Here is a 24,518-nt window from a genome sequence, read left to right as displayed (position 1 = left end):
GTACAGATGAAAACTATAAAGNAGCAGCACAGCGGAGGAATCTGCACCGTGTTCAGTGAGGTGCACGGCTGGGCTTCAGGGGGGCGCTCCCGTGTGCAGCCAGTCGGTGTGACGAACCCCATCCGCACAAGGAAGAGGCAGAAATCCCACGGTCGTTTCCATAGATGCAGAAGGAGCACGTGGCAAAACCCAACACCCATCCCTGATAAAAATACTCCGCAAACGGACCGTAGGAGGAACTTAGCCCAACCCAGGAAGGCTCATTCACGGAAAGCCAACCGCTGATGCCGCACTCGACAGGGAAAGGCCGCCAGCCCTCCTTCGAAGAGCAGACACAGGCACGGAGGTCTATCGCGCTCGCCACTTCCAGTCCGCACAGCTCTGAGCGTCCCGGACAGCGCAGTTATCAAACAAACAAATGAGGAACAGCAGCTCACGGAGAGAAGAAGAAACGAAATGACCTCTGGAAAAAAACGGCAGCACCTTGTATTAGACAAGCTGACCATTCTACAAAAGAACCATCGGGGCTCATAAATTCAGCGAAGTTGCGGGGCACAAAATCAACAATGGAAACACTTGGTCCCATTTATATACATGAACAACACACTCTCCAAAAAGGAAATGAAGAAAGCAGTCTGTTTCCAATAGCATCAAATATATACATATACACACATGCAAATTTATATGGTAATTAACTTAAGGAGGAGAAAGACTTGTACAGATGAAAACTATAAAGCATTGCAGAAAGAAATTTAAAAGGACGCAAATAACTGGGAAGACATGGTCTCCCTTCTGAATGGTGCGTGCTGGTCCCCCCTGTGTTGGTTAACCCCAATCTTCAAACATGTACTTGGCCAGTTCAGCTCTGAGCAGCCGCGTACATGGTAATCGAATCACTCTGCAATCGCCGGTAGGTCCAAAAGCAACCTCCTGCTGGGATGAAGCTGGTTAGGTGGGTGGCCTGATGTGGAATAGAGACCCGGAGGAGGCACCGTGGAGAGAGACAACGGACAGGGAAATAAGGAATCTGGAGAAGGTACTGCATCTTAGCAAGAGAAATAACTGATCAGGTTGAGGTTTCTGAACCCACTGAAATGCCTACAGAAAAGCAAGATTTATCAGGACACTTTGAACCACGAATTCAAAGGAAAGAACAACTACTTCAGAGGTGTCAGGGGCAGGTTCTGAGAGTCCCCCAAAGCCTGAACTGGGCGTGATCACTGGAGCCAACGTAGAAACAGTCCTGAGCCGCAGAGAAACAGTGACAGGCATTAGCTAACAGCATAAAAGGAACGCCTTACATAGTAACAGTAACCGCAAGAATACTGTCAATCGAAAGCGTGCCTGCCTCCCTGGACTTGATGTACGAGGAATCCCTACAGCATTGCACATTTCTGTCCTCTGTTCCGTTACTTGAGGTGGTGCTGATTTCCAAAAGTGATCCCCAAGGAAAACGGAGGCCCTGCCCTCAGAGCCAAAGAAGCTAAGTGCCCTCAGTCCCGGAGTGATGCTTTGAGAAGGGACAGGCCACTGAGGGGAACCATCTCTGGGAAGGAAAGGTGATTTCAGGCCTGGCCCCCACCATCCGTTCCACCATATCTGTGTCCATGGTCTCCATCACCTTACAGGAACGGGGAGTGCTGGGGACAGGGGATGAAAGCCAGTCTCTGCTATCGCCAGCGCTGATAAGGAAGGGACACCGCGTGAGACACAGTGACATGGGAGGGCGACAGCAGCCGCCAGAATCCTCGTCTCTCCTCCTACCGCTGAAGAGGCAAATAAAACTGGTCCTGGCTCTTCAGCTTCTTTCACTGCTCTTTCCAGAGGGCTCGGTGAGCGCCTCCAGCAGGCTCGGAGCCAGGGAGGAGGGCGGGGGGCGTCACTTACAGAAATCCTGCCACACGACGGTACTTGCCTCTCAAAGTCGGACAGTTCCTCTGACTTAGGAAGCCGTGGAGGTAAATACTAGATGATCAAACCAACGTTTGTTGTTTATGTTTGCGGCAAATTGAAATCCATTCCCAAAAGGGCTTTCTAGCTGTGAAAAAGAGAAAAGCCACTGATTGAGCAACTGAGTTTCTTAGGACTTACAGATATTATCTGACTTCCCAATTTCCCACGAGAAAGGCCTTAGAGAAAACACGGGCTGTCACCCTCGAGAGTCTCCAGCTGTGCTTTAGTCCTCATTTTAGCTGCCTGCCTATTTCCAAAGTCCCCTCGACAATGATTTGTGTCCTGAGGAGACAGCCTTTGCCGATAGGAGCTCTTGAAGCAGTGTAAGTGATGCTGAAAAAAACAGGTAACTTCTTTGGCCCGTGGGCTCGGTAACTCTGCCGGCATCTCTCACCCCCTGTTCATGGCCACGCAGAGAGTGGACCGTGAAGCAGCAGCTGGGTGCCTCGCTCAGGGAGCGTGTCATGGTGCTCGTTCAGCTATTTGGGCCCCGGCCATGGGCCTCTGCAGAAAGAACTGCCCTCCTTCTCAGGCGTGAGAAAAAGATATCGCCATCGCTGTCCTTGAAGAGGCCGCTTCAATGATAGTTTCAACGTGCAGAGGAAAAGCACCGTCTCACTGGACACTCAAACGCCTGTCGTGAGCTGGGTGAGCCATGACCAGCTCCATCCCGCAGAGAATAGTCATGAAGCAACTACGTCACCGCAGTACTTTCTGGTTTATCACATGCTTCCGCAGCCTCCTTCGAGACTGTTGCCCGCTTGTTGACGTCTCAGGTGTGCTGACAGCCACCCTGGGGCCGGAACAGGCTGCCCACACAGAGGGTTCCCCGGGTGCCTGCGGTCGCCGTAGCCCCTGAAGGTGTCACATCGTCTCCTCTGGGGATGCTCGAGGGGGTGGCAGAAATGTTTACCGGCAGTGGTTCAGAGAGCTTCAAATCTTCTTGGAATTCTTCAGGAAACATCATCGGACACTCCAAGATGCGGTCCCCTACCCCACGGCCAGACGGACTGAGCACTCCCGGGGTGGATGGCCGAGCGGTCACACCACCACACGCAGGCGGAGTTCCCCCTGGGGGCCAGCTGTTCTCTCATCTCAACGCTCCGCAAACGTGGGAACCGGACGAGAGAGGCTGGCTTTCCAGCAACCTCCGGATAAAGGCCCATCAGTGGCGAAGTCCACGACCGGCCTAAGACTGTGGTTCACGTGTGTTTAAAATGTGAACTCCAAGAGGCGACAGATGTATGTTCTGAGGTCACAATCCCCCTGTCCGAATCCCCCTGCCAACACATGTTGGCGAAATGGCTGCGGCTCACCAGCTGCCGCACCGGCGCACGTGAAAGATTTGAGCCTGAGTGAGACGCGATCCTTGAACTGCTACGAGACGGAGAACGTCTGTGGGGTGAAAAACACTCAGTGTTCCACAATACTCATCAAGCCAGCAGCTATGAAACACCACACCTGCCGTCACAGAATTTATAATCCCTAGATAAATAAAACACTACTATTATTATCACTACTAACTCTTATTACTACCATATTGTCATAATACTGTTAATAGTGACGTTTATGGTCTATTGGCAATAACCTATTTTATGTACTAATATTCAGATGAATACTCCCTTTCATCAGTATTTTTTAAAAAATAGCAAGGAGCTGCCTAATTAATAGCAGTTCACAATATTTAATTCAGCATTTCCAGTGTATTGAGCTGGCCAAAAAGTTCATTTCGTTTTTTCCGCATGATGGGTCTAGAAATGTTTAGTTGTCTTCAACTTCATTTGAAACAATTTCGTTAGATTGTATTGTGAAAGCTGTCGTACCAGCATGTGCATTAAAAAAAAAAAAAAAACAACCTAACAGCCCTGGCTGGTGTGGCTCAGTGGATTGAGCACGGGTCTGTGAACCAAAGGATCGCCGTTCGATTCCCAGTCAGGGCACATGCCTGGGTTGCAGGCCAGTTCCCGGCAGGGGACACACCAGAGGCAACCATACATTGATGTTTCTCTCCCTCTCTCCTTCCCTTTCCCTCTAAAGATAAATAAATAAAATCTTTTAAAAAAAACTAACAAAATTGGTGAACTTTTGTGCAGTCATTCTAATATTGAAGATGGAAGAAAATACACAACATTTTTGGCATATTATGTTTTATTCTTTCAAGAAAGATAAAAATGCAACTGAAACACCAAAGAAAGGTTTGTGCAGTGTACGGAGAAGGTGCTGTGACTGATCAAATGTGCCAAAAGTGGTTTGCAAAGTTTCTTGGTACCATTGACATTTTGGCCAAATAATTCTTTACTCTGGGGCTGTTTTATGCATTGGAAGATGTTTACCTGCACCCCTGGCCTCTCCCCACCAGAAGCCAAGAGTGGGAAATAACTGACATACTCAAAGTATCTAAATCAAGAAAGTTATTAATGAAAATGAAAGATGAGCCTTTCATTTAATGGGAAAATCTAAACTGATTTTTTGGACCAATCCAATACGAATCTAGGCCTTGAAACTGCATCTAAGATACTAGATTTTTTTTTTAAATTTCAAAAATCGATACTTTTCCATGGACACTTGGACTAATTCCATGTTTTCATTGTTATGTTCACAATGTGTATTGTGCGAGACCTTGAAAACGCATTTATTTAATCTCTTGGCTACCGCTTGGCTGCAAAAGACATCCCTCCCAGGGGTGACCCACCATGTGCTTTGGCAGACGCGCTGGCCGGTCAGTGTGAGGCCGCGGGGGAGAAGAGGAAGTGTGACAGGGACGGCGGGGTCCCAGCTCAGCCTCGGTTGGGAAGCATGCTTGTGCCTGGCAGTGTGCAAGGGCTAAGGATGAGTAGAGATGTACACATGAGTAGGAGACTGCGTGGGAGCGAACAGCTGAGAGAAGGTGGGAAACGCCACAGCCGTTATCTCCCCAAGGCCACAGGCAGGCCCAGAAAAAGAGAGACGGCCAGTAAACTGACGATCGTGCTGCGGCGGCAGCGAGCCTTGGTCTTGGACTCAACCAGTTCGTGGGCGCGCGCCACCTCCAGCTCAGGGCGGCCGCAGCCTTTCCAGCTGAATTGCTGCCGACTGAGGTCCTTCCGCGTGGGCTGGTGTGCACCAGGGGAGCACAAAGGGGCAGCCGCACCTCCCTGGCCGATGAAGGGCTCAAGTCCGGTTTACACCAAGCCAATCAACCTTCTGCTGTACTTTCAGGTCCCCCAAAACTGTTCCCAAGCCTCAGTCATTCTTAACTTAATAAAGAAAAATAACGGGGGACCATTTTTAGGCACCTTCCCACCATACCAAAGCAGGGAGGCGAAGTCCTTCCACCTACGGGAGACGCAGGGCCTTCTCACAGGCCAGCGGTCACACCTCCCCCCACACACGCACACGCGTGCGCTCGTGTACACACACCGTAGGCCTTTAGTGGCGAACGAGGTGCAGGATCCGCATCTCCCCGGCTGCTGTTCTGTGATTGACCACCGAGAAAAGCCCCGCCCCCCACTCCAGCTCCCGGACCTTTGACCTCCTGGGCCCGGTTTTTTTCGTACTTACATCCACCTCTAGTCCGTCCCCTTCAGACTTGATCCTGAATCCACCTTTCACTCCATCTGACCTTGTGTGGCATTTACATAAGTTCCCAGCTTCTATTAATCGCCCTGCACTTCTTTTGACTTGTTCTTTATCTTTACCACTGATAAATAACCACCTCTCCACAAAACACACACACGTGCACACGCACAGACCGAGAGAGGTCTCGGGTTTTCCAGTCCCGGGCTCGTTTATACGCCGTGTGTGCCTCCCCTGCTACCTGGACCTGAACGTGACCCACCTGAAGTGTGGGCCAATTTTACAGCTCGGTTGCCTCCCATTTTCGGCCTCATTACAGGGCCTAAAATTACTTGCTTCACCTCCCGCTCAGAAATGTAAGCTCTTTAAAAGTAAAGCCCCACTATAAATAGAACTGCTCTGAAATTACCCGTGGCGCGTAATTAAGAGGCACTCATTTCAGCACTCAGCTGTTTCCTAATTCTCCGGGGCCTGCCGGGGCCACCCCGAAATTCAGAGAACACGCAGCCTCATTCTGGGCACGTCCCACCAGGCAGTGAGGCAGCCGCAGGCCTCGTAGATCAGGATGCTGACCCTGTGGGGTCAGCTGCCTGGGAAATGGGCCCCCACCAAAGGGGTTTCTTTCCCCAACCCAGAAGCATGGAGCTCAATACCAGAATCTTGGCTGCACAGTCGTCTCCCTCCCCCCACAGCCAGGAACAGAGCCCGACCTTCCTGCCATTGCCACCGTACTGGCCCAGGCACCTGCCCGTGGCATCAGCCAAGTTTACAGACACCCACGTGGCGAGTGGACCTTCTCCAGGGACAGTGAGTCTCTTGAGTCACACGTGGGGTTTTCTGTCCTTGGCCAGACTGACGCGCGGGGACTCTAGCGGGGCAAGTAACAGATAGAAGGAAAGATGTCTTAAGTCTCTTACCTGCGACAGCACCCACAGCTCCCCTGCCTGCACCGAGTGCCAGCCGGTTACATTGGTCGGGCGCTAGCTCGATGCCATCAATATTTAAAGGGGAAGGGACGGGTAGGCGGGAGGGAGGGGGCTTGAGAAGTCTTTGTTCCCCAGGGAGGCCAGACCGGCTCTCCTTTCCGTCTCTAGTGACTAATCACCTCCGAGCCTGGAGGACTGAATGTCAAGGCCTAAAACAGGCCTTCTCTGTGTGAGAACAGAAATGCAAAAAGGAAGGGAGGAGAAAGGGGCCAGGAATCAAGGGGGAAAGGGGACAAAGAGAATAGAGGGAGAGGAGGAAAGAGGGAAGCAGAGGACGTGGGTCCGTGAGGGATAGGACATAGAAGAATCGATCATGTAACTGGAAAAGCAGCACAGAAAACAATTACACTAACCTGAGCATAATCAAATACTTCTCTAGTGGTCACAGGGGAAGGCTTCCCACATTCCGAAACAGGGGGGAAGAGACAGATGCGGACGGCCATTTACCTCCGTGAACACAGCTGGACAAAGGGCACCGGGTGGAAGGGGGCTCCCTGACCAGCTCTGGGGACCAGACAGAGTTACAGAAACAAGTGATGTTAGTGCTGGAAGGGAACTTAGGGGTCACGTAACTCAGCCTCCTGGTTAATGGGAGAGTTCTCGGCAACTCTTTGGATCTGTGATGGTCCATCTTCTTCTCGTATGTCTCTTAAAGAGAAGGGTCTCTACCCCAAAAGTTGTGGTCATTTTAAATAAGGCTCAGATTTAGAAAGTTCTTTCTTCTTTTGAACAGAGAATGGGTGCCAAAGAGCTTCCTTCCAGGGGGCTTACTTCTGCAGACCTACGGAAAAACGGCAGGAAACACAACACAGAGTAGGAACATAGTGGGAGATCACACGATCGCCGAAAAAAGGGTATACACAGAAAAATACATGAATATTGAAAAGGGGTGAAAGTCATGACTCTGAAGAAAAAGGAAAGTTGCGAATAAAAAGAGAATAGAAGTTAACCCAAAACCACAATGAGATACCACTTCACACCAGTCAGAATGGCTACCATAAACAAAGAAACAAAAAACAAGTGTTGGAGAGGTTGTGGGGAAAGGGGGACCCTAGTTCACTGTTGGTGGGATTGCAGACTGGTACAACCACTATGGAAAACAGTATGGAATTTTCTAAGAAAACTAAAAATGGAACTGCCTTTTGACCCAGCAATTCCACTGTTAGCAGTATATCCTAAGAACCCTGAAGCACCAATTCAAAAGAACCTATGCATCCCAATGTTCATAGCAGCACAATTTACTATAGCCAAGAGTTGGAAGCAACTTAGATGCCCATCGGTCAATGACTGGACCAAAAAACTATGGTACATTTACACAATGGAATTCTATGCTGCAGAAAGGAAGAAGGAGCTCCTACCCTTTGCAACATCATGGATGGAACTGGAAAGCATTATGCTGAGCAAAATAAGCCAGGCGGTGAAAGACAAATACCATATGATCTCACCTTTACCAGGAAGCGAAACAACAAAACAAACAAGCAAGCAAAATATAACCAAAGACACTGAAATACAGAACGTGCTGACAGGGTCCAGAGGGGAGAGGGGAGAGAATCACAGGGGGAAAGGGGAAGGACTCACATGAACAAGTATAAAGGACACATGGACAATAACTAAGGTGGGGGGCGGAGATGGGAGGGAAGTGGGGAGCACTAGTGGGGGAAGGGGCAGGGCTGGGAATACAAGAAAGAAAACTGTACTTGAACAGAGTTAAATAAAAATTTTAAAAAAAAAGAAGTTAACCCACCACAGACGGAAGCGAGAGAAACCGGAAAGAATGTTTTATCGGCAATGATGAAATTTTATCATTTTATTTTATTTCGGTATTTCCCTGATGACTTTTATGTCTTCTCTAGAATGGGCCTTTGTTGTCCTGGAGAACAATGCTCGCAGCTTAATTGCCTTTTTATGTTCTAATTCTGAAAGTATTATTTTTCCTCTAATTTTCCAAACACAGCCATAATCTGTGCAATCCAGCTTTTCATGTAAAAGCTAAATTTGTGATTCTTCTGTCTAACATAGCCATTACACGCTTGGAGATACAGTGATTGCTTTTCTCGTTTTTCAAGTGTTAGTCATTTCTGCGCTATAAATAAACTGGATGTTCTCTGGTTCATGAACAACTTCCATCTGGGGCCCAAAATTAAAATTGTTTTGGCTTGATATGCATTTGTGTATTGCCAATATCTGAAATTTATTGGAAAGGGAGGTTAGATCCATTGTTAACTTGTTCCCAGCCACAGGTCCCTGAATTTTCAAATAGTTTCACAATGTCCTATTTATTCGTATTTCCTTAGTGCAAATATATCTTTATGGAAACTGTTTGTTTTTTATTTCTTCCCTACACAGCAGCAAGCAAGCCGTGATTATGCATTATCCATATGAAGAAAATCTCCTCCCATAAAATACACTAGATGAAAAGAATCATGAAGACAAACCTTCAAGAAGGAGACGACCACCCACTTGTGGAGTTGAAAAAATGTTTTTTCCTATCTGTTTGTCAGAAATCTGTGAGTTAGAGAAACATTGCAGAGCCAGAATGGCCAATGGGAAAAAAGAATGTCCCCAACATTATGTTATTGAAGGTAAATGCTTTGTTATGAAAGCCCTCCAAGTTTTATATAAAATCCTCTGTAATCAGCTTGAATAGGCTCCTCACCATGAAAACTACACGGAGAGCCCCATGTGACTGCATCATTTGAATATTATTCATTCAATTCAGTGAGAACATGTCTCCTGTGGTGTTTTACACTTCAAATTGTTTTAGCCTGATTTTTCAATTTTATTGCGCTTCACGAAAAAATAGCAGCATATTGAGAAATCAGGAAAAAAAAACGTTTTTTGAATGCGAGGAGGACAGATTTGAAACCCAAGTGGACAAAAACAGGATTTTATCAGCAAACAAAAATAAAGAGCAATGAGGTTTTTCTTGTTTCAAAAAACAGAATTAACTTACTGAATGTTAATGGTAATGTCATGGAGAGAGTCGTTCATATACCGTGGTAGTTCTTGAGACAGTTCTTGAGATCTCACCTACGCTAGCTGCTGAAAATTTTCAAGTTCAAGAATATCTCCAATGGCAAGTGACCAATTTCAATAACAAGCCTGGAGAAAAATTAAAAGCTCCTCTTGGATCAGTCTGTTTGCCTCTCTCTCCCCTCGTGCTCTGGCTGCCCAGCGTGGAGGTCTTATTTATGAAGTGGACAGTGATTTAGTGCGGGAACTAGCTTAACCCACATCCACCTGGAGGTTCTGGTAACCTTTCCCTCTGCCCACACATTCCTTCTCTCTGAGAGTCAAGTTCTAGTGAAAAACAGACCCCTCTATTATCTCCTTCAGTTTTCCACCCATGGCACTTCTTCCCAATGGTACAAAATCCTCGATGCTGCCCTGGCTTTGTAGCCATGACCCCTCCCTCGGGGACCCTGCCCAGCCTCTTCAGCTCTGAGCGGCTTCCTCTCGTCTTCAAGGGACCTGCTGAGATGACAGACACATCAGGCTGGAAGCTTCAGGAGCTTCTCGGGACCTCCTGCCGTGTTGTCCCTTGCTGTCTGCCTATCCTCACAACTACTAACTCATGTCTGAAAGCTCCAAAGAGTGCAGGGTACCATCCGTACAGGGTATCCAGGGCGCAGGGGAAGAAGAGAGAGAGAGAAAGTGGGGATGCACATTCTCGGCAGGTTAGTCTCTGCGCAGGGCGATGTGGAGGGGTTATTCTCACTAAAGCGTGTCACAATGCTTGGTGTCTTCCCACAGAATCACGACTCTTGAAAAGGGAAAGATCTATTCCGGCATCAGGTGTAACTTCTTTTTCTGAGAAATAATCCAACCAAAGGAAAAGCATTCTTTTTCATGGAAGTGCCTTCGGGTTGAGATACATGTGTAGGAGGGCAGACCCGTTGCTCGGCCCTTGAGGAAAAGAAGCTATTTAAGGCACCCTGCGTCCTAGGCATTATTCCAGGAGAAGGTAAAATTATAATGAATAGGAAATAGTCCTGGCCATTAAGTGGACTGGTGTCCGTAAAAACGTTTAGAAAGTGTCCAGATATTGAGGACGAGCTTACACATAATGGAATCAGTGGGTGATAAGTAACAAAGGTCGTAGACTATCTCAGTTGCCTCTATCAAAGAGAAAACACAACTCTAAAATCCCTGGAACCCAAAGTTTGAGAAAGGGTTAATCCGAGAAGTTACTACTATTGGCCCCAGCATTTCCTCAGATTCCTTTCTGTAAATTTAAAAAAAAAAAAAAAGCAAAACCCGGGGATACTTCTACGTTCTTAAACTTCAGGAAGGCCCGCCTGGTAGACAAACACGAACTGCAAATTCGTTTCATCCTGCTTCAATGAAGTGGGACAGACAACAGCAACTTGACCTTGGCCTATTTAACGCCTGCATTTTAACAAGTGTCAAAATGGGAGTTAATTTTCTGGAGCCCTCAGCGGCAATGAAGGACCTCCGACTACTCAGCTGGAGGCCTTTGGCTCAAGGACAAAATCTGAGCTTCAAACCCTGCTGCCCACTCAGCCCTGAGTTCAGAAAAGGGCACAGAACTCCACGTGGAATACGAGAGATTTGGGAAAGAACTTAAGCCGAAAAGCCTGCCTTGGCAGCACTGGAAATTCATCATTTTCCTCCCTTCCCTCTTTCACTCCTTTTATCAGCGTGTCCACAGACATGGCTGATATGCTGTTGTGAACCATGCATTGTAGTTGACGCTACAGAAAAATTTAAAAAGAAAAAAACCTCGGGGGACTGAGGGATGAAGTGGAGAATTAGAAAGATCTGGCGGAACTAGAAAGATTTTATGAACAAGCTGAGTCTTAGAGAGTGCTTAGGAGAGAAAAACCTGTATCCCTGTGATGGTTTTGTAGAGATGACGGCATCCAGTGGCCTGTTCCCATTGGCTGGAGATTCTGGGGCAGCCGGACCGCATTTGGAATTGGGCCGGAGGAGGGAGGGAATCGACACCAAAATTAGGGCAAAAGGCTCTGAAACAGAAAGGGGGGAAATGCTAACTTGCTCAGCGACAGTCTTTTCGAGCGACAGCCCTTTCTGATGGCGAAGAATTCGGGAAATGAGTCGGACTTTGCCCGCGAAGTCCTGCCCTCACAGACGCCCCTGTCTGTGCCACCCACCCCCTGCTGCTGCTGCTCCGTCCCCACCAGCTCCTACGGGGGCAGAGCGCCAACCCACTGGCTTGGCTGCAAGTTGAAACGTTCTTCTCTGATTCCGGGTGCATTCCAACCCCCCGGGGCCTGTCCCCGCAGAGAGCCCCTGACCAGGGCTGTGCCCACACACTGCCCATCAGTCAGGGCTGGGCCCGACGGGCAAGCAGGCCCCTGGGTGCCCAGCAGGTGCCGTGTGTCCGACGCCCCGGAAGGAGACCCAGTGAAGGGGTAGCTCTCCACTACAAAACAGCGAGTCCGGATGCAGCAGAAAAGCAAATTATCCCAAAGGGCAAACATCAAGTTCATAACATCTGGGCATAAAGCTGATTTCTAAACATACTTGGTGTAAAAGCCAAAGCTAGATATGTACAGTCTTAGGGAAATGTCCAAGCTTATCACTGAATGGGCCCAGCAACATACAGAGCAGTATGGAAACAATATCTGGGCGGAAGCTGTACACACACAGAGTGGGGCAAAGGCGGGTTTAAACTTGTCGGTATGCAAAAGTTTATCTTTGTATTACTATTGGCTGGTTGTTGTATTATTCTCCATACAGACCAGCATAAACCTCCTTTCGCCCACCTTGTCACTGAAGGGCGTAAACCGTATGATGCTAGAAAGACTCGTCAAATTGTCGGTCCTCTGGCAACAGGAGCAAAGGTATTTTTCCTTTGTGATTTTCTGTGTTCTCAAGCAGTTTTTGCTGTTCCATTAAGGAGTTTATCTCAAAACGTGACAAACATAAATAATTCAACAGAATGAAACCATCCAAGATTGGAGCATGAGCAAGACACGCATGTCTATCTGCACTGGGACAATCGTTATAGAAAGTAGTTCCTCTATGCTTTTAGACTCATAATTTCATTGGAAATTACATTGCTTTACCACTAAAAAATAAAATGGATATCTGGAGACAACGTATTTGCCTTTATTGAGGACAGTGTCTCTAGAATCTACTTCAGGCAAAATAAAGGTATATGCTGTTCAGCGCGGCGTCTCATGCTGATAGGCGCTGTAATAACACCAAAACTATGAATATGCATCATCTTCTGATTTTCCCACTCTCCCGTGTGCCGGCGGCACCTTCTGTGGCCCTCCCCAGCTTCTCCTATTTCAGAGCAGCAGATGGATGCGGAGGCAGAATGTGCTCGGAAACATTCAGTCCCCCCACTCGTGGTGTGTGCCCACAGTCCCCAGCTCCTGCACAGCTTCCCCTCGACGGGTCGTTGAGCCAAGACCCGGGGGGCGGTGAACCTGCCGTGGGCAGGTGCGGTGTTTGGTCACTTTCACTCCAAGGGGCATCACGAGATTGACACGGAGTCAGATCCCGAATGCTAATTTGGGTCCGTTTGGAACCTTCTTGTATTTTTCTGCTATGGGGAACCCGATGAAATAAATTGCCATTGCTCCCCAGAACGTTAGCCTGACTCGAAAAGAGGGCAGAGTTAACGGCGTGGCATTCTTGCCCAGGTCCACCCACGGAGCGTTACGGGTGCAGGCTGTCGGTGGACATGCCCACGCCACGCTGCAGATTTCAGCCCCGAGCCGTCTTGCTCTGTGGCTCTTTGGGATGTTGCGAAGGCGCTGTTCTGCTCGTATGGAACTTCCTTTTATACTTGTAATGCAAAATCACACGTTGAAGAGTCCAAAAGTACTTTTGTATATAATTCATTTGCAATCAATGCACTGTTCTGTGAAACGAGGTCTGAAAGGAGCCTGACACACATCATCTTTCCCTGGAGAAGTACAGAATTTTAACCCTAGTGTTAATTCTCAGCTGTGGCTGACGCGAAACACTTCGAGCGCCCTTGCCTTCAAAATGAACAGTAACGGCAACAAGCATGGCGATGATTTAAAGAGTGGAGCCATTATTATGTGTCTCCTGTAAACCCTGCCTGAGTAATTGCTGATGCTTTTTATGGGGAAGCCAAGGGTGGTATAGACAAAAAATAAACTTTTTTTGTAAAACTCATTCCAAATTTCTTTCCTATTCCAAGAACAGCTTTTTGGGGGGTCACTGCAATGTATTTCATCTGCTCTCCAAAAAAGTTAGCGTATCAGACAGGGTGGGGCAAAAGTACGCCTACAGTTGTGAGTTCACAAAACATTGGTCATTCTTGTATGATTAGTTATTAACTATTGTCTTGTTTTCTGTACGAACAACTGTAAACCTGTGTTTGCCCCACCCTGTGTACTGGCTACTTTGAATAGAAGAAAGGATCATGAAATGATATAAATTACTGGAAATAAAGCTGCATTAGGACATGGAAACCCTATCTCATTGCAGCGTATCTGTCTGACTGCTTAGTACAGGTGACAGGAACCAAAGCTCGAGCTGATTTCAGCGGGAAAGGAACTGGTATAAAGGTTGTTTGAAAATCTCATAGCATCACCAGATAAGCTGAAAAACAGGCTTGAGAAAGAAGAACGGATTTTTACAGCCAGGATCCCAGGCAAAATCATTTCAACGCAAACAGCTTTTGCTGTGTAATAAGTCACTCCAAAATGCGGCAACAACCATTTACTCAGCTTACACTTTTGTGGTCTGACAGTTGGACGGGGCTCCCTCACGGGCTGTCTTCAGTGCCAAGGAGCTGGGTAGCTCTGCCTCCGGGGGGTTGGCTGACCCAGCAGCTGAGATTCTCATCCACCAGCCGGCTCACCCAGGCCTGTCCGCACACAGGGCTGCTCCACCCGCTTCCAAGAGGCTGAGAAATGCGCTGCTATTTCCACCTCACAAAAGACAGATACAACTTTGCACCTGCCTTGACTCTCGTGGTGGTGTATCAGATCCCAAAGTGCAACCTAAGATACAATACGCTGGATTTAAACAACTGGCTTTAATTATTAGCGTCAAGTGATCCCCCTTCGGTGGAGGCACACTGTTGTGGTTCATCCTTGTAAATGTGACCAATACGAACCATAAAAAATATTAAGCAATTTATGTGCAATAATTCTAGTGTCCATTTCTCTTCTCACTTATTTCGTATTTTAAAGTACTTTGGTCTTTAAAATAGTTAGCACACACATATAAGTTTTCACTTAATGAGCAGTCTCCAAAACCAAATAATTCTAATTTTATAAAGTTCCTTTTGCTCCGAGTAAAATAAATTTTACTCAATAAACAAAGTGCTTCCACATGAATTGAATAAGGTATGGTTTGTGTCTTAATATCTTGATATGGTTTGAAGAAACAGAAACAAATACTGTCTAATGAACTAGTTATTTTTAAGGCCGAAATAATTACTTCCATATAAATTTTAGAAGCAGAGTGTCAAGTTCCTCAAGGAAATACTTTGGAATTTTTATTGGAGCTACTTTGGATTTATAGAGAAAATTAACAATTCTTCTATTATTGAGTGCCCCCTTCATGAACATGGTACAGCTCTTCATTTATGTAGGACTTCAATTTCTTCCATTAGAGTGTTTTATCTTTTACTGTAAAGGTCTTCTAAAACTGTAGATTAATTTCTGTAGGAACTTACTACCTCTTTATTCCATTAAAAGTTAATAACATCTACAACAGTTTCTTCTGGTTAAGTCTTTGTATGGTGTACTGCTTTCTTTCCTCACACTTAAAATTTTTTGGAATCTTCTGCAAATAGGATGTAATTAAATTTTAATCTGATGTGTTAGTTCCTATATTTTAACTAAATGAATTAGTCAATTTGAAGACAAAATCATAAGTGTATAATGTATTATATACATAATGCATTATATATTATGCTTATACCTTCCATTTTCCTATGTGCTTTTTTTGCTCCGCCTGAAATTTTTTCCTTCATTTGACATATTTTTCTTCCCTTTTGTTTCTTCCTTTGATACAATTAAAGAACCTTAGATTACCGCAGGTCTACTTTTCTGACTTACATGGTGTTTTTATCACTTTTTAAAATCCTTATATCTTCATTAGGGCCAAACCTGCAGCTATTCAAACATGTCTATATAATTTTTCACTTATATAACTTTGGGATAGTTTGGCTTCAAATCTTCCAACCCAGTTTCCCTGAAACAGTTGAGGTTTGACTCTGTGTCCAGGAAGAGAACTTGTTTCACCCCAGCCAGCGCGAGTCTGATACACCCAGTATCTGGAGCTCATTCGGACTGTTCCCGTGTGTTGCTTCCGCTGGTTCTGGCTCCTATAAACTATCTCATTATGTGCCTTATTGTTTTAAATTATTAGCTAGCCAATTTTATCTTTAAAAATACCCTTAGATAGAGTCTGTCACTCGGCATACCATTGTCCTCTTCAGAAAGGACTTTGCTTCCTGCTTCAGGCTGTCCGAGGACACCAGCAGTGCAAGGTGAAGGTCTGAGGGTTCTCCAAGCTGCCTGGGTGAGCCCCAAATTGATGCTACACCCTCCATCCCTAGTTCAACCCTCCACGGCGCATGCCCCTGGCAGGGGGGTGACGCTGGGTTACTGCTGGGCAGTCACCAGATTCAAGCTCAGTCTCCCTTCGGGCCCAGTCTCCCCTCACCACAAGCCGGCCCCAAAGCTGTCACCTGGGGAGTTCCACCCAGGTCCCTGCGACCCCCTCACTGGGGTATGAGTGGCTTCAGCAAATGGCCGGGGTGGGGATCAGCAGCTCCGGTGACTTCTTTGCAGTGCTCACTCTTGCTGGTCTGAGATTGGTTGTTCCCCACTAAATTGCTGGGTGCTCAATGCTACTCAGAGAGTATGTTCTGCATCAGGCTGTCTTTGATACTATCCAGAGGATGCTTATTATGTCTAGCATTTTCCACCAGCGCTTTGCAGGAGTGTTCGCCCAAATCACTCACACAACCATTCCTGGGAGCATCTCTGTTTCTTTCACATATTAATGAAGGAAGGTGGGGAATCCAATCATAATGGTGTTTAGATTCCATCGGACACACGCTCTAAAGTGACTGAACAGATTTACCTAATATTAACAACATGCCGAAATTACACCATCTGCAATAATTCAAACGTATGTTAAGATTTAAGAGACTAATGTAAAATGGACGACGACAAGCCTTTTTATGTTACTTTATGGGATACATGAGGAAAGTTTTGGAAGGCGAGGGTCTGTTTCCTGAGCATGGGGTTTTTTCACGTAACTTCCCTCAGCGCAGTGTGGACTCGTTGTTTCTGCAGCCTCAGTGCCTGGCACAGCACGGCCCTCAGCGAACATCTGCTAAGGCATTGCATTTTCATCTTATTCCCAACTTGATTCANCCCACTAAATTGCTGGGTGCTCAATGCTACTCAGAGAGTATGTTCTGCATCAGGCTGTCTTTGATACTATCCAGAGGATGCTTATTATGTCTAGCATTTTCCACCAGCGCTTTGCAGGAGTGTTCGCCCAAATCACTCACACAACCATTCCTGGGAGCATCTCTGTTTCTTTCACATATTAATGAAGGAAGGTGGGGAATCCAATCATAATGGTGTTTAGATTCCATCGGACACACGCTCTAAAGTGACTGAACAGATTTACCTAATATTAACAACATGCCGAAATTACACCATCTGCAATAATTCAAACGTATGTTAAGATTTAAGAGACTAATGTAAAATGGACGACAACAAGCCTTTTTATGTTACTTTATGGGATACGTGAGGAAAGTTACACCATCTGCAATAATTCAAACGTATGTTAAGATTTAAGATACTAATGTAAAATGGGCGAGGACAAGCCTTTTTATGTTACTTTATGGGATATGTGAGGAAAGTTTTGGAAGGCGAGGGTCTGTTTCCTGAGCGTGGGGTTTTTTCACGTAACTTCCCTCAGCGCAGTGTGGACTTGTTGTTTCTGCAGCCTCAGTGCCTGGCACAGCACGGCCCTCAGCGAACATCTGCTAAGGCGTTGCATTTTCATCTTATTCCCAACTTGATTCATCTCATGGGGGCGGATATATGCCAAACTATAGCCACGTCGCTCTTATATATATAGGCCTGTACGTGTACCTATATATTCACTGTCTTCACCATGCATATATTCAATATATATATACTTTTAAATTTTATTTATTTATTTATTTTTGGAGAGAAGGGGAGAGAGGGAGAGAAACATCAATGTGTGGTTGCTTCTTGCACGCCCCCTACTGGGGACCTGGCCCACAACCCAGGCATGTGCCCTGACTGGGAATCGAACAGGCAACCCTTTGGTTCACAGGCCAGCACTCAACCCACTGAGCCACACCAGCCAGGGCTCAATATATACACTTTCAAAAAGCGTGTTGTGTATGTCGGCAATGAGCAACCAGTCAACAATGGAAACACTATTATTTTCATTAAATCAAGTCATTTTCCTTTGTAATCAATACAACAGCTGGTGGCAGTGTTTACATGACATCCAGACCAAGCTTCCATCTGTTTTTCCTGAAATATTGGTTAATTGACTCTAATTTTCATGTCATCCTAAATAACTTTGAAAGAACTTAGCACAGATTGAACAAATGAAAGATATTCGTATGATGTGGTTTTTGCCATTTTATGACATTTTTAAAGTTTAAAATTTTCTCCGAGTAACATTTGCAAAGGCAACTGGATGTCTGAAATTTAAATGTGGTATTAAAAATATTCCTCTGCTGCATTTTATGGAATGTTGGGGGGCTATTTTTAATTTCTGTCAAATCGAGGGTAAAAATAAACTTCAGACTCTCGTTTGTGTTTGTGTTCTTCCAGCACGGCTGAGGTCACATCAGAAAATCTCTGCTCAGTGAGCTCGTGTCCCCTAGAATGCGACGTTCACCAGTCAGGCCCCAGACGTCCCAGCAGACAGAGCAGGTAGAGCGTGTCTGGGAGAGTCCAGTGGGGGACAGTGCAGACAACTGCACGAGCATCCCATTTGGGCCCACGCAGGGGCCGCAGCTGCGGGTAGTGAGAATCGGGATGCGCACAGCCAAGGGCCAGTGTGGAAGCTGCTGGAGAGCAGGGGCCAGTGGAGTCTTCCGTGAAGAGTCGGAGAGTGCACGGCGTGCGTTCCATGAGCCACACACTCTCCGTCACAGCTCCTCGGCTGCCACCGCCACGTCCAAGCTGCCCTGAGCCCGCAGGGAGACAGGGCGAGGTTGTGTGCCAACCACACTTGTTCTGACAGCAGCCTGGGCTGGGCCAACCCCTGCGCTAGACAGTCCACAAGCCCTGGGCCTAATGGCTGCCCAGAGGGTCCCCCCCACACCCGAGGCCAGAAGGGAGAGACTCAAAAGCTTCACTTCTCCAGGGGTGTGGTGGCCCCGTGCGCTGCCACCCCTGGTCCTCCAGCTGGTGCCAGTCCTCCCAAAGCTGCTACGGAGAGTCCCTGGTGACTGGGGACCAGCGGACAGCAGCGGCTCCCCCATGGGGACCACCACCAGGCCAGGACCAAGGCCAGAGGGGTGCCCCCTCAGTTACACGCTCCTCCAGAACTGGCCCTTCCCGAACACCTCGTGGCTCCTGTTATTGTGGGTTTGGGTCACCAAACCTGAAAACTTGTCCTCCCAGCAGGTCCCTCCTGTGAGTCTATCTGTCTCCTCCCACCGAGATACGTCTTATCTAGGGCCACCCTAGGCCTCTTGAGGGACCCCCTTAACTTCCATCCACCCAAACAGGGCTCAAAGCTGTGGTCTCTTTCTTCCATAAACACCCTAGCTTTTTTGAGAAAACTGATCCATCTCTCAATACACCAGCGAAAGATGCCCCAAATTCTCCTGTTGGACTAATCATTATACAAATGCTCTGTGACCAGTGGATAATCACAGAAGAATTGAGAGAACAGGAGTCATCCTAGACTCATTAAAATAACTTCTCATTTGCGTGTGGCCAACACCCTTCACACTTCTCGTGAAAGTTGTGGGTGTTCTTCAAGCTCTGGGAGGAAGGCAGAGAGTGTTTATCCCAACAGACCCATGAATTGCGGAGCCTTCGCCTAGTAGGTAGGTGTTTACTCAGAATCTCAGAATCTCCTGGTGTCCACGGCTGTCTCAACCCACTGTAAGAGAGAGCAGAAATTATCAAACGTATTTACTCAGGAAATAATCACCGACCTCTTCATGTGTACAAAATACTATGTGGAGGGTTGAAAAGATTAAAGAAAGATGAGTTACCCATGGCTCCTACTTCCCAGAGGCAAAATACAATCAAGGCAGAATGTAACATGACCTACGAACGGAGTCTGAAGAGAGTCCTAAAGAACCACAGAGGTGGGGAAGATCGAAGAAGCCCCACCAGGAAGTTGCTGTTTGTTGGAAACTTCCAGAATGGGAAAAGGAAGCACATACCAAAGACTCCAGTGCAGGAGAGAGAACGTGATTTGTGCACTGTCTCATGGGCTGGGGGATATGGGGTGAGGCATGCGTGGGGGAGAATGGAGAGCGAGGCAGACAGATCAGTAAGGCTAAACCGTGGGAGCCCTACACGCCACGCCTGAGACTGAATACAGACTAGCTTTCTAGGCAATGGAGAGACCCAAGGGGAGCTTCAGAGCAAACAAGTAGCGTGATCAAAATTGTGCTTTAGGAGGAGTCCCCTAATTCAGCGTAAATTAAAGCAGTGATCAGAAAGGGAAGATTCGGAGCCAGGAAAAATGTCCAGCAGATCGTTATCATGTCCCAGAGGTAAGGAAGAAATAAAGAAAATGGTGAGAGCAGAGATGGAAAGTGGCTGGGAGGGTGGGACAGAAGAGAAATGACCTATGTCATCTCCCAAGTCACTCTGACAGTTGGGAGACCGAGGTCAGGATAGAGCCAACGAAACAGACAGCTCCCACCCCAGTGGGAGGGGGTACGGTGCAGAAGGATTGCGGGTGCTCAGAGAGAAGCCCCTGAAGGTTGAGGAGCATGGGCGCGACTCAGGGACGTGAGGCGAGGACACATCCCCAGAGAGGGGACAGCACAGGAGGGCCCTGGTGCCAAATGAACACAGGGCAAGCGCATAGATGACAGTCCATCAGAGGCGATGACAGTGCATCGGAGGCGAGGACAGTCCGCAATGAGCCGCTACATCATCGGTAATGAGGCCGGAACTAGAACATCGCCTTCCTCTTCCGGAACTTCCCTCATTTCGGTACTTTTGCTACTTCCCACATCTACACATTCAGGTTTTTAAGCCTCTCTCTTCTGAGAGAAGTGCAATAAAATCGTACATTGTCTCCTCAAAAGGCTGTGGGGTGGGCTGATGTCTGCAAAAAGATGGGACTAAATCAAATGCACATTTTTTAGAATCTTAATAATAAATTCCAAACAAATACCCTGAGGATGACTCGTTGCCAGGAAGCTGAAAAAGAGTTCTCATTGGCCTGACAAGATGCAGAATAAACCCAAACGCGTATGTAGGAAGACGACTTCTTTCTTATCCCAGGGGTCTGACAGCCTTAATGATGATGTCAAATGCGCTTTCAGGCCCAGTGTTTCCGGCTTATTTGCGCCGTGAAGTTCTCGGTCTTGTGAAATGTCAGCGTGCTCCTCCGTGGGTGCCGTTCTCATTTGAATGCACAGATGCAGCATTTCCATGGAAAGGGCTCAGGTTCTGTGAGGCACATGAAGTTGCCTTTAATGCCACCGTTCTCGTGGGGACCTGCCAGGGGCACACGTGGAGCAACACTCAACCCTTGAGCTCTGCCCTTGGCCTTGCTGAGGATTCCATGGTGAAGGTGGGGTGGAGCAGGCTCTCCACTGCAGGGACATCTCCGGGAGCCACAGGGGCTTGGACGGCAGCTCCTCCCAGGCCCTCTGGGGCCACTGTCACAGCAGTGACAACCGCATCCTCGCCGGTCCTCCAGCCGTGTGGACCCTAAGACAGTACCAGATGTGTGTCAGAGAGGCAGAGTGTGTAGCCCCCATGCTCACACACTCGGAGCACCCTGCTGGCTTCAAGCTCTCAGACGCACTAATCCTGACTGCTGCCCGTACAAAACCCAACTGCCCTGAGCTCAGTTTTCCAACTGAGAAATGGGACCGCTGCTGCTTGTTTCTGAAGGAGGTAATAAGGATTCAATGAGGTTTACTTTTTTTTCTTTTTGAGACAGAGAGAGGGGAAAGGATGGAGAGAGGTGAGGAACATTGATTGTTTGCCTCTTGCACATGCCCCGACCAGGGACCCAACCCACAATCCAGGCCTGTGCCCTGACAAGGAATCGAACCCATGACCTTTCTGTCTATGAGATGACTCTCAAACCAACTGAGCCGCACCAGCTGCGGCATGCCAACCATTTGTAACGGGCCGTGTCCACAGTGGTCCTCATGGGAGTGTCTTCTGTTGTCGGGACTGACCCAGTTCCGGGTCCCTCCCCTGGCCACCTGCAAGGACCAGAACCACACCTCCTGTAATGGAGGTTGAGAGGATGGACGGGGAATGGAAGGACCAAACTGACCACTGACCAGGGCTGCCACGTACACTGTTGCCTTTGGTCTACAGAGCATTGCTGCTGGCCGGTACAATGCTCCTCCCGTTTTACACTTTAGGAAACAGCAGTCACCCAAGTGACTCTCTGCGGGCAGGGTTCTAACAGAGTGGATCCCGCATCTGGGCTTGGGTCGTCAGGCCCCAGGCCTCACTCTTCCCAGACTCAAGCTTTTGTTTCCTTTTCTCCACCTCTGAATCCTGTCCGCAGTATTTTCCGTATTGCAGGCACACCCCATGGCCTGTTTGTCTCACCACTTGCAGCATCAAAAGCCAAAGCAGGTAGAGCACATGGAAGAGTTACCCCGGGGTAAGCTGTTGCCTTGTGCTCAGTATTTTCAGTATTCAGTGGACTGCATGCAGTAGCCTGGTTGCTCTGTGAAATTATTTTAAATGGGGAAAAACTAGTTTAAAGGGAAAAGGAGAGAAGGAAAATCTGGACAAGGGAAAAATAGAGGATGTATCATCAGAATTGGTTCTGAAATCTCAGTCATTTCCTGATCCCCGACCACCTGGGGAGACAAGGAGACCCCCCTGCAGTGTTCGACCATTTCTCAAATTTCTGAGGCATGGTCAGTGTACATCTTGATATTTTATCGTATAGTTTCAGCTCTTGGCTAACAAAATTAGGGAGTTACAGTTTTAGCCTTTTGTTTTTACCTCCCCTTTCTGTCGGAATCCAGAGTTTCTAAGATGACAAACTCAGAAATTTTCTAGCTAATTTTTTTTACCTCTACCGAGAATTGTAAATTCTATTGAGCAAGTAAGAAAGTTGAGAATAAGAAAACAAACAAAAAGTAACTTTGGGCAATTTACAGATTCAATGCAATACCTATTAAAGTACCAATGGCATATTTCACAGACATAGAACAAACACTTCAAAAATTTATATGGAACCATAAAAGACCCCGAATAGCAGCTGCAATGTTAAGAAAGAAGAACAAAGTAGGAGGGATCACAATACTTGATATCAAACTGTATTACAAGGCCACTGTAATCACAACAGCCTGGTACTGGCATAAAAACAGGCACATAGACCAATGGAACAGAATAGAGAACCCAGAAATAAACCCAACTCTTACAGTTAATTAATATTCAACAAAGGGGGCAGTAACATAAAATGAGGTAAAGATAGCCTCTTCAACAAATGGTGTTGGGAGAAATGGACAGTTACATGCAAAAAAATGAAACTCGAGCACCAACTTCCATCATACACCAAAATAAATTCAAGGTGGATAAAAGACTTAAATATAAGCCGTGACACAATTAAAGTCCTAGAGGAGAACATTGGCAGGAAAATATCAGATATTTCACGCAGCAACATTTTTACTGATATGTCCCCTAGAGCAAGGAATATAAAGGAAAGAATAAACAAATGGGGTCTCATCAAAATAAAAAGCTTCTGCACAGCTAAAGAAAATAGCATTAAAATAAAAAGACAACCAACTGTATGGGAAAACATATTTGCCAATGATACCTCAGACAAGGGTTTGGTCTCCAAAATATACAAAGAACTCACACGACTTCACTCTAAGAAGACACCTAACCCAATTAAAAAATGGGGAAAGGACTTGGGCAGACACTTCTCCAAGGAGGACATACAGAGGATCCAGAGACACATGAAGAGATGCTCAATATCGCTTGCTATCAGAGAGATGCAAATTAAAACCACAATGAGATACCACTTTACACCGGTGAGAATGGCTATCATAAACAAAGCAATAAACAACAAATGTTGGAGAGGGTGTGGGGAAAAGGGGACTCTGGTCCACTGTTGGTGGGTTTTCAGACTGGTACAACCATTATGGAAAACAGTATGGAATTTTCTCAGAAAACTAAAATTGGACTTGCCTTTTGACCCAGCAATTCCACTGCTGGGATTGTATCCTAAGAACCCTAAAACACCAATCCCAAAGAACCTATGCACCCCAATGTTCATAGCAGCACAATTTACAATAGCCAAGAGTTGGAAGCAACCTAGGTGCCCGTCAGTAAATGAATGGATCAAAAAACTATGGTACATATACACAATGGAATTTTATGCTGCAGAAAGAAAGAAGGAGCTCCTACCTTTTGCAACATCATGGATGGAACTGGAAAGCATTATGCTGAGTGAAATAAGCCAGGTGTTGAAGGACAAATACCATACGATCTCACCTTTAACAGGAAGCTAAACAACAAAACAAACAAGCAAGCAAACTATAACCAAAGACACTGAAATAGAGAACAGGCGGACAGTGACCAGAGGGGAGAGGGGAGGGAATTTCAGGGGAAATAGGGGAGGGATTTAGAGGAACATATATAAAGGATACATGGACAACAACTGAGAAGGGTGGAAATGGGAGGGAGGGGGGAGCACGGGGGTGGGATGGGATGGGAGTAATAGAAAACTGTACTTGAAAAGTAATTAAATAAAAAATTTGGGGAAAAAGGTAACTTTGGTAGTAATAAAAATACAGTTATTAGTAAACAGCATAATTAACGAGCAGAATCAACTAGCATCTATTGCACA

Source organism: Sturnira hondurensis, unplaced genomic scaffold (assembly GCF_014824575.4).
Source record: "Sturnira hondurensis isolate 20B ecotype Veracruz unplaced genomic scaffold, ASM1482457v3 Scaffold0007217, whole genome shotgun sequence".
NCBI classification, from domain to species: domain Eukaryota; kingdom Metazoa; phylum Chordata; class Mammalia; order Chiroptera; family Phyllostomidae; genus Sturnira; species Sturnira hondurensis.
The sequence above is the reverse complement of the archived record's forward strand: the minus strand, read 5'-3'. Positions refer to the sequence as shown.